Source organism: Heptranchias perlo, chromosome 2 (assembly GCF_035084215.1).
Source record: "Heptranchias perlo isolate sHepPer1 chromosome 2, sHepPer1.hap1, whole genome shotgun sequence".
NCBI lineage: Eukaryota > Metazoa > Chordata > Chondrichthyes > Hexanchiformes > Hexanchidae > Heptranchias > Heptranchias perlo.
The window spans coordinates 70,033,482-70,048,179 of NC_090326.1; positions in this window are offsets into that span (position 1 = coordinate 70,033,482).

Sequence of the window (14,698 nt, forward strand, 5' to 3'; positions counted from 1 at the left end):
TAGCTCAAATTTGGCCAGAAAGTTTCAGGGGTAACATTATGATTTATAACGTAGATTACTAATTGCTTTATTCCAGCTTTATCCCTTTACAGCACAGCTTAGTCTCTGCACAGTGTACATAGAATATACCAATGTAGTGACAATGTGCCATAGTTGGAATCACTTGAATATTTTCATATAACATTAAAAGGACATGGTGGGGTGACCTTGGAGCAGGTCCCACAGACATAATAACAACTCCAGGAGAGAGTGAATTTTTACTTTGTGAAACTGAGTCTGTAGGGGAGATTTGGGCAGAGTGTACCAGAAGTGTGCTCTGCTGAGACCTTGACCTTAGTGCCTGAACTTCCTCATTGTCCTCATTTGGATGGAATGGGCATGTATCGGACGAATGTACACTGTTCGGCACAGTTCCACAGGGGAAAGGAAGTCTGGGCACTTCAATGGCCTTAAAGGTAGGAGCAGTGTTAAAGGAGTTGTAGGATGTTGTAGGAGGATTTGCATGATGGAAGCTGCTGTTGAAATCAGGATTTTGTGGCATTCTGGAACGAACTTCAATTTCTTTCCTCTAATATATGACAAATACTAAAAATGCTGAAGTAAAATGTTTGAAAATGTTCATCTCCATTCAACTTGGAAGGTTTTTCAATACTACCTTTCTTGTCAGGTGAAAATGAGCTAATGGCTGATAGAAAACTTTTGTTTAAAAATTGCAGATCTTAAACTGAAGAGCTGCTGTGTTTCCACAATTATCTCAGTGGGGTTAAACATGCAAACATGGCATCTTATGAAATGTATATCTAACTGTTCAATCAATATTAAGAGAACACTGCTCTTAAATGTTCAAAAAAAATCTAGAACCAGGAAAGATGTTGCAGCTGCTCCTACATTTTTGCGGATCCACTGCTGCCTGTCTGAAGCTTTGATTTGTTCTTCTTGTAGAATTTAACATGCCTTTCCCTTTGAATGTGTTCTTGCTGCTAAAATACCTCAAGTAAGAGTCAGGGCACCTCTATAGTGAACCTTGGAAGGAAAGGGAAGCCCATTTGTGACAAGTGGTAGACACACAGACACACTTATTTCAATAAAGTGCTGTTGATAATCTATTGTTGTGATATCTGTGCATTTTGAACGTGGAAGAAGAGTGAAAACAAGTACGGGCGTGAGGACTGATAGTATGGGAACAGGAGGAGGGTGCTGGTTTGACTGTAAGACTTTTTTAAACACATGGTGGGAGGATGGATTCTTGCTCTGTGTTAGAGAAAGAGTTGTTAGTGGCTTAGGACATGGTCAAGTGAATTTTTTCAGCAGCTGTCAAGGGGGCTTACATTTGTTGCTCCTTGTCTGCCATCAGATAAACCGTATCACAAAAGAAGGGCTGTCACAGTATTGAACACAACCTCTGCAATTAAACGTAAAGGACTTGCACCATTCAGCAACAAGTACTGAAGCAACTAAAAAGTTTTTAATGCCAAAGATAAAGATCTTTCTTGACAATACCAGCCTGTTTCTCCAATATAGATAGCATGTAAACAGTAGTTAAGGAAGCAGCAGTGCCAAGTTTTTATGGGGCAGCCGATCCCAGATCTGCCTCTAGGGTTAGTAGGAGAAATCTTGGTCCAGGCCCATTTGCCATCTGTTTGTATGTAATTTACATTGCTGCATCCACTTCAGGTACAGTCAGGTGCAGAGATCAGGAAAGCCATAGAGGAAGTAAGGAGGTAGCACTCTAGATGTGCAAATTGGGGGTAAAGATTAGTGTGCACTATTCCTCTGCATTGCTGCTGTAATTCACATGCCATTTTGGAGCAAAGAAGAGTAAAAACTACACTTGTGATGTTGCTATATTCACATATAATGTTTCACTTTACAACTGAAGCTGGTCTGGTTTGATTGTCAAGTATTAAAAAAAAACTCATTCTAACCCAGTTTATGTTGAAGAACAAATTTTGGGGGATTTCCACGCAGACCTGACAAGATTAACAATTCCATGCAGGTATTCAGATATGTTAAAGAACAGGGGATATAAAGGAATCAGATATATTTGAAACTCAAATAAATCAGAGTACAGTTTGTCCAGGAGCAAAGAATTGTAAAAGAATGTATTGAAATTGCTTGGGGAAATTAATACAGTTGCAATTCATTTCATGTATATATTAAAGCTTGATCATCCATGAATGGTTATTAGTGATTCTGTAATCCCTGGAATGCTCTTTGAATCATTACAATGAGATTCTCATGTGTGAAATTGTTTGATATGAAAGCTTTGAGATTATGTACCCAGCAATAGAGCAGACTTTCAGGCACTGACCTTAAGGCAATAATAACTCAGAGCAGAGTTTTACACACTGTGATCAAAAGACTTCTTCTGTTCACTTTTTCTACTGAAATTGATAATGTATTCTTTGAAAAAGTGTTAATAATTTTGCTACAAATAGTGCATAGAGCAAATCTCCTCCTTTAAAATGTTTAGAATAGTTTTTAGCCAATGATCTCCAAAAAAACTTTCTATTCTGAGCAACTCTGCCATGGAATTCAACTATTTCATCTGATACATATAAATAAATAGCATGGTAGTGATGCCAGATACCCAGTTTTATCTGGCCTGTGAGTTACAATTCACTGGTCTGGATTTTACACTTGGAATGAGTATTATGTTTTCCCACCAGTGCTAATATATTACAGCCAGCATGGATTTGTTCAAGTCAAATCATGCTTGACTAACTTGATTGAGTTCTTTGATGAAGTAACAGAAAGGGTTGATGAGGGTAGTGCGGTTGATGAGGGTAGTGCGGTTGATGTTGTGTATATGGTCTTTCAAAAGGCATTTGATAAAGTACCACATAATAGACTTGTCAGCAAAATTGAGGCCCATGGGATTAAAGGGGCAGTGTCAGCATGGATACAAAATTGGCTAAGGGACAGAAAGCAGAGAGTAGTGGTGAATGGTTGTTTTTCAGACAGGAGGGAAGTATACAGTGGTGTCCCCCAAAGGTCGGTATTAGGACCACTGCTCTTTTTGATATATATTAATAACCTGGACTTGGGTATATAGGGAATAATTTCAAAGCTTGCAGATGACACGAAACTCAGAAATGTAGTAAACAGTGAGGAGGATAGTAAACAGACTTCAAGAGGACATAGACAGACTGGTGAAATGGGCAGACTTATGGCAGATGAAATTTAACGCAGAGAAGTGTGAAGTGATGCATTTTGTTAGGAAGAATGAGGAGAGATAATATAAACTAAATAGTACAATTTTAAAGGGGGTGCAGGAACAGGGAGCACAAGTTGAGAAGGCTGTAAAAAAGCATATGGGATCCTGGGCTTTATAAACAAAGGCAAGTACAAAAGCAAGGAAGTTATGCCAAACCTTTATAAATCGCTGATTAGGTCCCAGCTGGAGTATTGCATTCAATGTGTCACATGCCTGGTACCATTCTAGTAAATCTCCTCTGCACCCTCTCTAAGGCCTTGACACCTTCTTAAAGTGTGGTGCCCAGAATTAGACACAATACTCCAGATGGGGCCTAACCAGTGACTTATAAAGGTTTAGCATAACTTCCTTGCTTTTGTACTCTATGCCTTGGCTTATAAAGCCAAGGATCCCATATGCTTTTATAACAGCCTTCTCAACCTGTCCTGCCACCTATGTACACCATCGGGTCTCCCTGTTCCTGCATCCTCTTTAAAATTGTACCATTTACTTTATATTGCCTCGCCTCATTCTTCCTACAAAAATGCATCAAACACGATTTGCCTTTAACAAATCCAACAAGTGATAATTAACTTTGTCTTGGATTATTGTCTCCATCACCATGCTAGGCTGACTGGCCTTTAATTGCCGGGTTTATCTCTCTCCCCTTTTTTGAACAGGGGTGTAACATTTGCAATACTCTAGTCCCCTGGCACCACCCCCATATCTAAGGAGGATTAGAAGATTGTGGCTAGAGCCTCCACTATCTCCACCCTTACTTCCCTCAGCAATGGGAAAGAGCTTTTATAATAATTGTACAGGATGAGAGGAAAATCATAGGGAGACCAGCACTCTGCATGCTTGCTGAACATCTGCATTTAAATAGTGTGGCAGTCATGTGGAGACTTTTTCTGATGAAATCCTCAGCAATCTAGGATGCATCTCATCTGGACAGGGTGACTTTTCGACTTTGAGTGCTGCCACCCTATTCTGTACCTCCTCTTTATCTATTTTTATCCTATCCTATTTCTCCACTGCCTATGATTGGCTTCTGATTACAAAATGTGATTAAGCTCCCATGTTCAATTATAATATTCTAAAGATTTGTAGTATCTTAGTTTGTCTCTCAAAATTTTCCTGGAGGAAAAATTACAAGCGAAAACTGTATTTGGTTCATTAGCCATTATATTTTGAACTCTATGAAAATCTGATTTTTTTCCCACCTTTTGGCTTAAAACAATAAATGGTGCATCAAATAAAGGAATAAGCACTAATGCCTTCAATCATCAATGGGTAAACCTGGTTCTGTGCATTGAGCAAAAATCTTTTAATTGCATGGCACCAAATTAGGATTCTTGGGGAGCATTTTCAGAGATATAAATGTTACCATTTTGTTGGGGAGGTGAGCACGGCTTTAAACTACCATGAGAAGTATGTTGTCTTTATAAATACTCTGAAATATTTGCTTTACATGAGAAATACAATCTAAATGCAACTTGTTGTTGTTATTCATTCTGTGCCCCATAGTTGACACTCAGCTCGAATAATTACTTTCTGGTAAACTGACAGTTTCTCAAGACACAGAGGATTTCATCAGAAAAAGTCTCCACATGACTGCCACACTATTTAAATGCAGATGTTCAGCAAGCGTGCAGAGTGCTGGTCTCCCTATGATTTTCCTCTCATCCTGTACAATTATTATAAAAGCTCTTTCCCATTGTTTTTTTTTTTGCCAACTTTTGCCTCTACACTCCTGTCTGGAAGATGATGACGTTTTTTGACTGTTCAGAATTTATCCTTTTTTTAATTCTGCTTTTTATGTCAACCAGTAAGAATCAAATTTTGGCTCTTCCATTCCAAAGGCCTGCACCAGAAATTGACTCGCCGGTGACAGGTCACCATACATATTTCCTCTCTTATTACCAAATTCTCCCATATGCTCCTTTTCTGAAGATGTTGCTGGAGTATGGTTTTAGGGTTAATGGTTTTACCAGGTGATGACAATAATAATTGCCAGCTAAATCATCTATTGGGACTCACAATTGGTGATGTGACTGTGGGTGAAATGGAAGAATTGGGGGTGGATTCCCCATGGTTACAAGCCTTTGCATATGGTCTACATTTCATTCTGGCAAAATACCCCTTCCCATTGGTACTATTCCTTTTCTCTGTTCTTAAAATGGCAAAATATCGTAACCTAAATAATTAAATTATTTAAATTCTGAGCCTTGTAACTAACAGTGGAAAATACCTCCAATGATAATCGTGGTTTTCAGGAGGGAAAATAAACAAAAAGTACTTGCATCTTATGTAAATAATATTATTCTATTGTGAGAGATAGAGCAGCAAAAAAAAATATTTCAAAAAGTAAATAACTGGAAATGAATCGCAAAGTTACTTGCATCTTAAGTAAGGTTTGTAAAGTGGTAGGTAAACAGTATTACAAATATTATATCTGCGAGATTCAATCTTTCAATATCAGTAAGGTATGTTAATATTTTTAAACTGGTGTCAGTCATATGACATATTGCTTCAGTAAAGTGGCTGTATTACAGCAATCGCCAAATCGCTGTTATGTTTAGATTGCAGTGGGACCATGATAAAAGTTAAAAACTGCACTCCAAGAACCTGGAGTACCTGTAAGCAACACCATGGGAGATTTACCAATATATTATAAAATGCGTACTATAATTCATATAATTTATTTTGATCATATAAGCTCTATTATTTTCCCTCAAAGTTTAGAAAAAGGTTAAAATAATTTTTCACACATCAAACTGGTTGGTGACAAGATTCAGAAGCACAGAATACTTTTTGCCCACTTTATTAATTTTTAAAAATTCTCTCCAACCTGTTGGTCCTGTCTCCTTCCTCTTTGTCATATGCTGTTCCCTGGATGAGGATGCAGGAAGCCGCTAAAATTGTTGTGCTGGCCGCTTGGTAGTTTGCAAGAATGAATCTGATGATCTGATGACTTGCCCACTGAACTTCCCTTCCTCCTTGTGGTGAGCTGCCTGACTTACTACCAATTAGCTAGATTTGAACAAACAGCAAAATGCTGGGAATAAAGGGAGAGGTGCCAGAGGACTGGAAAATTGCAAATGTTGCGCCCTTGTTCAAAAAAGGGTGTAAGGATAAACCCAGCAACTACAGGCCAGTCAGTTTAACCTCGGTGGTGGGGAAACTTTTAGAAACGATAATCCGGGACAGAATTAGCAGTCACTTGGACAAGGGAAGATTGATTAGGGAAGGCTAGCACAGATTTGTTAAAGGCAAATCGTGTTTAACTAACTTGATAGAGTTTTTTAATGAAGTAACAGAGAGGGTCGATGAGGGCAATGCGTTTGATGTGGTGTATATGGACTTTCAAAAGGTGTTTGATAAAGTGCCGCCTAATAGGCTTGTCATCAAGATTAAAGCCCATGGAATAAAAGGGGCAGTAGCAACATGGATACAGAATTGGCTAAGTAACAAGAAACAGAGAGTAGTGGTGAACGGCTGTTTTTCGGACTGAAGGGAGGTATACAGTGGTATTCCCCAGGTGGCAGTACTAGGACCACTGCTTTTTTTGATATATATTAATGACTTGGACTTGGGTGTACAGGGCACAATTTCCAAATTTGCAGATGACACAAAACTTGGAAGGGTAGTAAACAGTGAGGAGGATAGTGATAGACTTCAAGAGGATATAGACAGGCTGCTGTCATGGGCGAACATGTGGCAGATGAAATTTAACGTAGAAAAACGCGAAGTGATACATTTCGGTAGGAAGATTGTGAAGAGGCAATATAAACTGAAGGACACAATTCTAAAAGGGGTAAAGGAACAGATAGATCTGGGGGTATATGTACACAAATCGTTGAAGATGGTAGGGGAGGATGAGAAAGTGGTTAATAAAGCATACGGGATCCTGGGCTTTATAAATCGAGGCATAGAGTACAAAAGCAAGGAAGTCATGATGAACCTTTATAAAACACTGGTTCGACCACAACTGGAGTATTGTGTCCAGTTCTGGGCACTGCACTTTAAGAAGGATGTGAAGGCCTTAGGGAGGGTGCAGAAAAGATTTACTAGGATGATTCCAGGAATGAGGGACTTTAGTTACATGGATAGACTGGAGAAGCTGGGGTTGTTCTCCTTGGAACAGAGAAGGTTGCGAGGAGATTTGATAGAGGTATTCAAAATCATGACAGGTCTAGACAGGGTAGATAGAGAGAAACTGTTCCCATTGGCAGAAGGGTCAAGAATCAGAGGACATAGATTTAAGGTGATTGGCAAAAGAACCAAAGATGACGTGTGGGAAAATCTTTTTCACACAGCGAGTGGTTAGGATCTGGAATGCACTGCCCGATGGTGTGGAGGCAGATTCAATCATGACTTTCAAGTAGGAATTGGAGGAGTATGTGAAAAGAAAAAATTGCAGGGCTATGAGGATAGGGTGGGGGAGTGGGACTAGCTGGATTGCTCTTGCACAGAGGTGGCACGGACTCAATGGGCCAAATGGCTTCCTTCCGTGCTGTAACCTTTCTATGATTCTAAAGCAGTTTCCCAGCAACATTGGGCTCGATATTGCCAGGGCTGCGGGTTCGCGACGGGGGGTGGGGGGCGATTGGGCGCGTGGGTAATGCGCCCGGTGAAATCAGTCAGCCGCATGCGCAATCGCAGCCTAATTGGATCCACTTACCTGGTCTTCCGGGGTCCCCGCTGCTGAGCTGCGCGTCGGGCGGACTGCGCATGCGCAATAAGGTCTGTCAGCTGGAGGAGCTCTATTTAAAGGGGCAGTCCTCCACTGACTGATGCTGCAAGAAATAGGAAAAAATACAGCATTGAGCAGCCCTGGGGGAAGGCTGCTCCCAGTTTAATGATGCCTCACTCCAGGTATCATTAGATGGGGTGAGGAGGAGGGGGAGGACAGAGATCTTCCCCCCGGCGGGCGGGAGGAAGCGGCCTGCCTCTGCCACCAGGAAGGCCTGGCTCGAGGTGGCAGAGGAGGTCACCTGCACCACCAACATATCGCCCACCTGCATACAGTGCAGGAGGCGCTTCAATGACCTCAGTAGGTCAGCCAAAGTGAGTACACTTACTCATTCCCCTACACTCCGTCTGCCACATCACCGCCCCCACCCCACATCTCCTTCTGCACTGCCAACACTACTCTGCCACATCACCCCTCATACCCACTCAAACCTCATCCTCATCTTACCTGCACTTACTCACCTCGCCAGTACTCATCCCACCACTACCACTCAACCCAATCCTCATACAATCTCATGGCTCTATCTCATACTCACCCTCTCATGCATCTCTTTCACGGTCAGCCTCACCCAACCTGCCACTACCTGTGCTGCAGCCACAGGGCATGCATCACATATGTGCTGTAGGAAGCGTAAGACAAAAGTGTTGTGAGCGTGAAGGGGATGCACAAGGGTGTTAGAGGGTTTGTCATGGTTTTTACTTCTATTGATTTCTGACCAACTCACATCACATATTACGACTGCCACGTCTTTGCGAATCTTGTCTGGTCTGTGCAATAATGCCCTTTTCTGAGGATCACAATGAAGACCCACACCTGATGCCACCCATTGTGTCACTGCAAAATGGGTGTAGGTGTATTTGCAGGGCTCTTTTGTGCAGACGACTGAGAGACATCAGTAATGTCCCCGGTGGCACCCTGGAAGGATGCGGAGGAGAAGTTGTTGAGGGCAGTGGTGACTTTGACAGCGACAGGTAAGAAGATGGTGCTCGGGCCAGCCGGAGGCAGCTCGGCATGAAGGAGGCTGCAGATGTCCACGACTACATGTCGAGTGACTCTGAGCCTCCGTGTGCACTGCTGCTCAGAGAGGTCCAGGAGGCTGAGCCTCGGTCTGTGGACCCTGTGGCGACGGTAGTGCCCCCTGTGACGCATCACTCTCTGCGGTTGCCCTCCCTCCTGCTGTGCAGGTGGATGTGTCACAGCACTGTGTTGTGGAGCTCCACGTATCAGAGGTAGACGGCATGGCCGGCGAGGCTGGTGGTGCTGTTCGCCCTCCGAGGAGATCATGACTTCAGCTACAGCGGCCCCCATCCGGAAGATGTACATCTGAGGGGGTCCGCAAGGTAGGTACATGTCTCTGGACCCCGGGGTAAGTGTGCAAGTTGGTGAATTTGATTGTCAGGAGGAGCGTGGTGGAGGCCAAACTTTGTCCCAAGTGACAGAGTGGCCTCCTGCAATGAGTGAGGGTCTCCCCTCCCCACCTGTCAAATGGACCTTTGCAGCTGCCATAGGCTGATAGCTGTAACACGTCCATTTGAATTGGGAGTGTTTCCCCCAGTGTGGGAAACAGTCGCAGTTGTTTCTAAAATCCCACCCCTCCTGAAATATTCCCTTAATCAGGTCTGTTAATGACCTGAAATAGCTAGATAAATACTGTCAAGTGGCACCCCGCTGGCTTTAATTGCCTGCGGGAGTCCCACATGCGGGGGCTGCGCGCGCACGTCAGTGCGTCTGTGGGGAACCCGGAAGTGGGCGGGTTGGAGCCGGGCTCCCGACCCGCTCCGGGATTCCCCGATTTTCGGAGCCCCCCCGCCAGGAACACACCCGATAACGGGTGCTAAAATGGAGCCCATTGTGAGAGATAGAGCAAAAAGAGGCATTGATCACATCACAATTACATAAACATCACACATTTTAGGCGGCTATTATACATACTTGCTCCATTATCCGGAATACCTCTAACTTTTAAAAAGAGCCTTCTTTTGTGTAATTGTCACTCGAAGCTTGTTGTTATATCAAAAGTGTGCACATTTCTTTTTAAAATAACAACAGATGTTTCATACAGTGTGCTTGAATTTAACATTTGCTAATAGTAGATATGCCAGTGGTATAGTCTTTGCTTCGAGATGAATGCGGCCCCACTTCATGCTATTCAATAGAGACTGCGTGCTGCAAAACAGTTTTACAAAAAGAGCCTGGGGATCCAATTGTACTTCTTCGAAATGTACCAGAATAGATCCGGTTAGTAAATTTTCACTCTAATCTATTACTAATATTACAATCATATTGTGTCAGTTCAGCTCAGTGATAGCGCTCCTATCTCTGAATCAGAAAGTTGCGGGGCATGAGTGCATAATCTAGGTTGAGACTGCAGTGCACTACTTAGAAGATGCTGCTGTTTGGGTGAGACATTAAATGAAGGCCTTATCTGCCCTCTTGGATGGTGTAAAAGATCTCATGGCACTATTCGAAGAGCAGGAGGCCAACATTTATCCCTCAATCAACACTACATCAAAATAGATTAACTGGTCATTGATCTTACTACTGTTTGTGGGACCTTGCTTTCCTTCCACATAGAGCCACTACTGAAGGAGGGCCTTCAACCTTATGAGGAACAAATACTTTGGGTCTGTCTTCATGGAAGAGGACACAAATAACTTCCCAGAAATGCTATGGAACCAAGGGACTAGTGAGAAGGAGGAATTAAAGGAAATTAGTATTCATAAAAAAATAGTGTCGGAGAAATTAATGGGATTGAAAGCCGATAAATCCCCAGGGCCTGATAATCTGCATCCCAGAGTACTAAAAGAGGTAGCCATGGAAATAGTGGATGCATTAGTTGTCATCTTCCAAAATTCTACAGATTATGGAACAGTTCCTGCAGATTGGAGGGTGGCAAATATAACCCCACTATTTAAAAAAGGAGGGAGAGAAAAGAAGGAACTACAGACTGATTAGCCTAACATCAGTAGTAGGGAAAATGCTAGAATCTATTATAAAGGATGTGATAACAGGACACTTAGAAAATATCAATGGGATTAGACAAAGTCAACATGGATTTATGAAAGGGAAATCATGTTTGACAAACCTACTGGACCTTTATGAGGATGTAACTGGTAGAATAGATAAGGGAGAACCAGTGGATGTGGTTTATTTGGATTTTCAGAAGGCCTTTGATTAAGTCCCACATAAGAGGTTAGTGTGCAAAATTAAAGCACATGGGATTGGGGGTAATATACTGGCATGGATTGAAAATTGGTAACAGACAGGAAACAGAGATTAGGAATAAATGGGTCCTTTTTGGGGTGGCAGGCAGTGACTAGTGGGGTACCGCAGGGATCAGTGCTTGGGCCCCAGCTATTCACAGTATATATCAATGATTTGGATGAGGGAACCAAATGTAATATTTCCAAGTTTGCTGATGACACAAAACTAGGTGGGATCATGAGTTGTGAGGAGGATGAAAAGAGGCATCAAGGCAATTTAGACAAGTTGAGTGAGTGGGCAAATACATGGCAGATTTTTTTTTATTCGTTCATGGGATGTGGGCGTCGCTGGCGAGGCCAGCATTTATTGCCTATCCCTAATTGTCCTTGAGAAGGTGGTGGTGAGCCGCCTTCTTGAACCGCTGCGGTCTGTGCGGTGAAGGTTCTCCCACAGTGCTGTTAGGAACGGAGTTCCAGGATTTTGACCCAGCGACGATGAAGGAACGGCGATATATTTCCAAGTTGGGATGGTGTGTGACTTGGAGGGGAACATGCAGGTAGTGTTGTTCCCATGTACCTGATGCTCTTGTCCTTCTAGGTGGTAGAGGTCGCGGGTTTGGGAGGTGCTGTCGAAGAAGCCTTGGTGAGTTGCCGCAGTGCATCCTGTGGATGGTACACACTGCAGCCACACTGCGCCGGTGGTGAAGAGAGTGAATGTTTAGGGTGGTGGATGGGTTGCCAATCAAGTGGGCTACTTTGTCCTGGATGGTGTCGAGCTTCTTGAGTGTTGTTGGAGCTGCACTCATCCGGGCAAGTGGAGAGTATTCCATCACACTCCTGACTTGTGCCTTGTAGATGGTGGAAAGGCTTTGGGGAGTCAGGTGGTGAGTCACTCGCTGCAGAATACACAGCCTCTGACCTGCTCTTGTAGCCATTGTATTTATATGGCTTTTCCAGTTAAATTTCTGGTCAATGGTGACCCCCAGGATGTTGATGGTGGGGGATTCGGCGATGGTAATGCCGTTGAATGTCATGGGGAGGTGGTTAGACTCTCTCTTGTTGGAGACTGTCATTGCCTGGCACTTGTCTGGCACGAATGTTACTTGCCACTTATCAGCCCAAGCCTGGATGTTGTCCAGGTCTTGCTGCATGTGGGCTTGGACTGCTTCATTATCTGAGGGGTTGCGAATGGAACTGAACACTGTGCAATCATCAGCGAACATCCCCATTTCTGACCTTATGATGGAGGGAAGGTCATTGATGAAGCAGCTGAAGATGGTTGGGCCTAGGACACTGCCCTGAGGAACTCCTGCATCAATGTCCTGGGGCTGAGATGATTGACCTCCAACAACCACTACCATCTTCCTTTGTGCTAGGTATGACTCCAGCCACTGGAGAGTTTTTCCCCCTGATTCCCATTGATTTCAATTTTACTTGGGCTCCTTGGCGCCACATTCGGTCAAATGCTGCCTTGATGTCAAGGCAGTCACTCTCACCTCACATGGCAGATGCAGTATAATGTGGATAAATGTGAAGTTATCCACTTCAGAAGGAAAAACAGAAAAGCAGAGTATTATTTAAATGGTGATAGATTGGGAAATGTTGATGTACAAAAGGACCTGGGTGTCTTTTTACACCAGTCACTGAAAGCAAACATGCAGGTGCAGCAAGCAGTTAGGAAGGCAAATGCTATGTTGGCCTTCATTGCAAGAGGATTTGAGTATAGGAGCAAGGATGTCTTACTGCAGTTATAAACAATTTTACAACACCAAGTTATAGTCCAGCAATTTTATTTTAAATTCACAAGCTTTCGGAGATTTTCTCCTTCCTCAGGTAAATGTTCAGGATCTCCTTGAAGCCTACGCATTTATACATATTGAATAATACATGGTGTTTACAGACTGCCCCTGCAACTGCCCGTTGCCAAGGCAATCACCGTGTTCAGACAGAGAGGTGTCATCTGCAGAACCCCCGAATACACATTCAACAAAAAAACAAACAGGGAAAAAAAACAGAGAAAAAAAAACAGAGAGAGGCAGAAACATCCGGAAGGCAGAGAGAGCCAGCAAATGACCCATTATATTAAAAACAGATAACATTTGTTCGCTGGTGGGGTAACGTGTAGCGTGACATGAACCCAAGATCCCGGTTGAGGCCGTCCTCATGGGTGCGGAACTTGGCTATCAATTTCTGCTCGACGATTTTGCGTTGTCGTGTGTCTCGAAGGCCGCCTTGGAGTACGCTTACCCGAAGGTCGGTGGATGAATGTCCATGACTGCTGAAGTGTTCCCCGACTGGGAGGGAACCCTCCTGTTTGGCGATTGTTGCGCGGTGTCCGTTCATCCGTTGTCGCAGCGTCTGCATGGTCTCGCCAATGTACCATGCTCTGGGGCATCCTTTCCTGCAACGTATGAGGTAGACAACGTTGGCCGAGTCACAGGAGTATGAACCATGCACCTGGTGGGTGGTGTCATCTCGTGTGATGGTGGTATCTGTGTCGATGATCTGGCATGTCTTGCAGAGGTTACCGTGGCAGGGTTGTGTGGCGTCGTGGACGCTGTTCTCTTGAAAGCTGGGTAGTTTGCTGCGAACGATGGTCTGTTTGAGGTTGGGTGGCTGTTTAAAGGCGAGTAGTGGAGGTGTGGGGATGGCCATAGCGAGGTGTTTGTCCTCATTGATGACATGTTGAAGGCTGCGGAGAACATGGCGTAGTTTCTCCGCTCCGGGGAAGTACTGGACGACAAAGGGTACTCTGTTGGTTGCGTCCCGTGTTAGTCTCCTGAGGAGGTCTATGCGATTTTTTGCTGTGGCCCGTCGGAACTGTCGATCGATGAGTCGAGCGTCATATCCCGTTCTTACTAGGGCGTCTTTCAGCGTCTGTAGGTGTCCATCGCGTTCCTCCTCGTCTGAGCAGACCCTGTGTATTCGCAGGGCCTGTCCATAGGGGATGGCCTCTTTGACGTGGTTAGGGTGGAAGCTGGAAAAGTGGAGCATCGTGAGGTTGTCCGTGGGCTTGCGGTAGAGTGAGGTGCTGAGGTGCCCGTCTTTGATGGAGATTCGTGTGTCCAAGAAAGAAACTGATTCTGAGGAGTAGTCCATGGTGAGCTTGATGGTGGGATGGAACTTGTTGATGTTATCGTGTAGTCTCTTTAGTGATTCCTTGCCGTGGGTCCATAGAAAGAAAATGTCGTCGATGTATCTGGTGTATAGTGTTGGTTGGAGGTCTTGTGCAGTGAAGAAGTACTGCTCGAACTTGTGCATGAAAATGTTGGCGTATTGGGGTGCGAATTTGGTCCCCATGGCTGTTCCGTGTGTTTGGGTAAAGAACTGGTTATCGAAGGTGAAGACATTGTGATCCAGGATGAAGCGGATGAGTTGTAGGATGGCTTCCGGAGATTGGCTGTTGTTGGTGTTGAGTATTGATGCTGTCGCAGCGATGCCGTCATCGTGGGGGATACTGGTGTATAGTGCCGAGACGTCCATGGACTACTCCTCAGAATCAGTTTCTTTCTTGGACACACGAATCTCCATCAAAGACGGGCA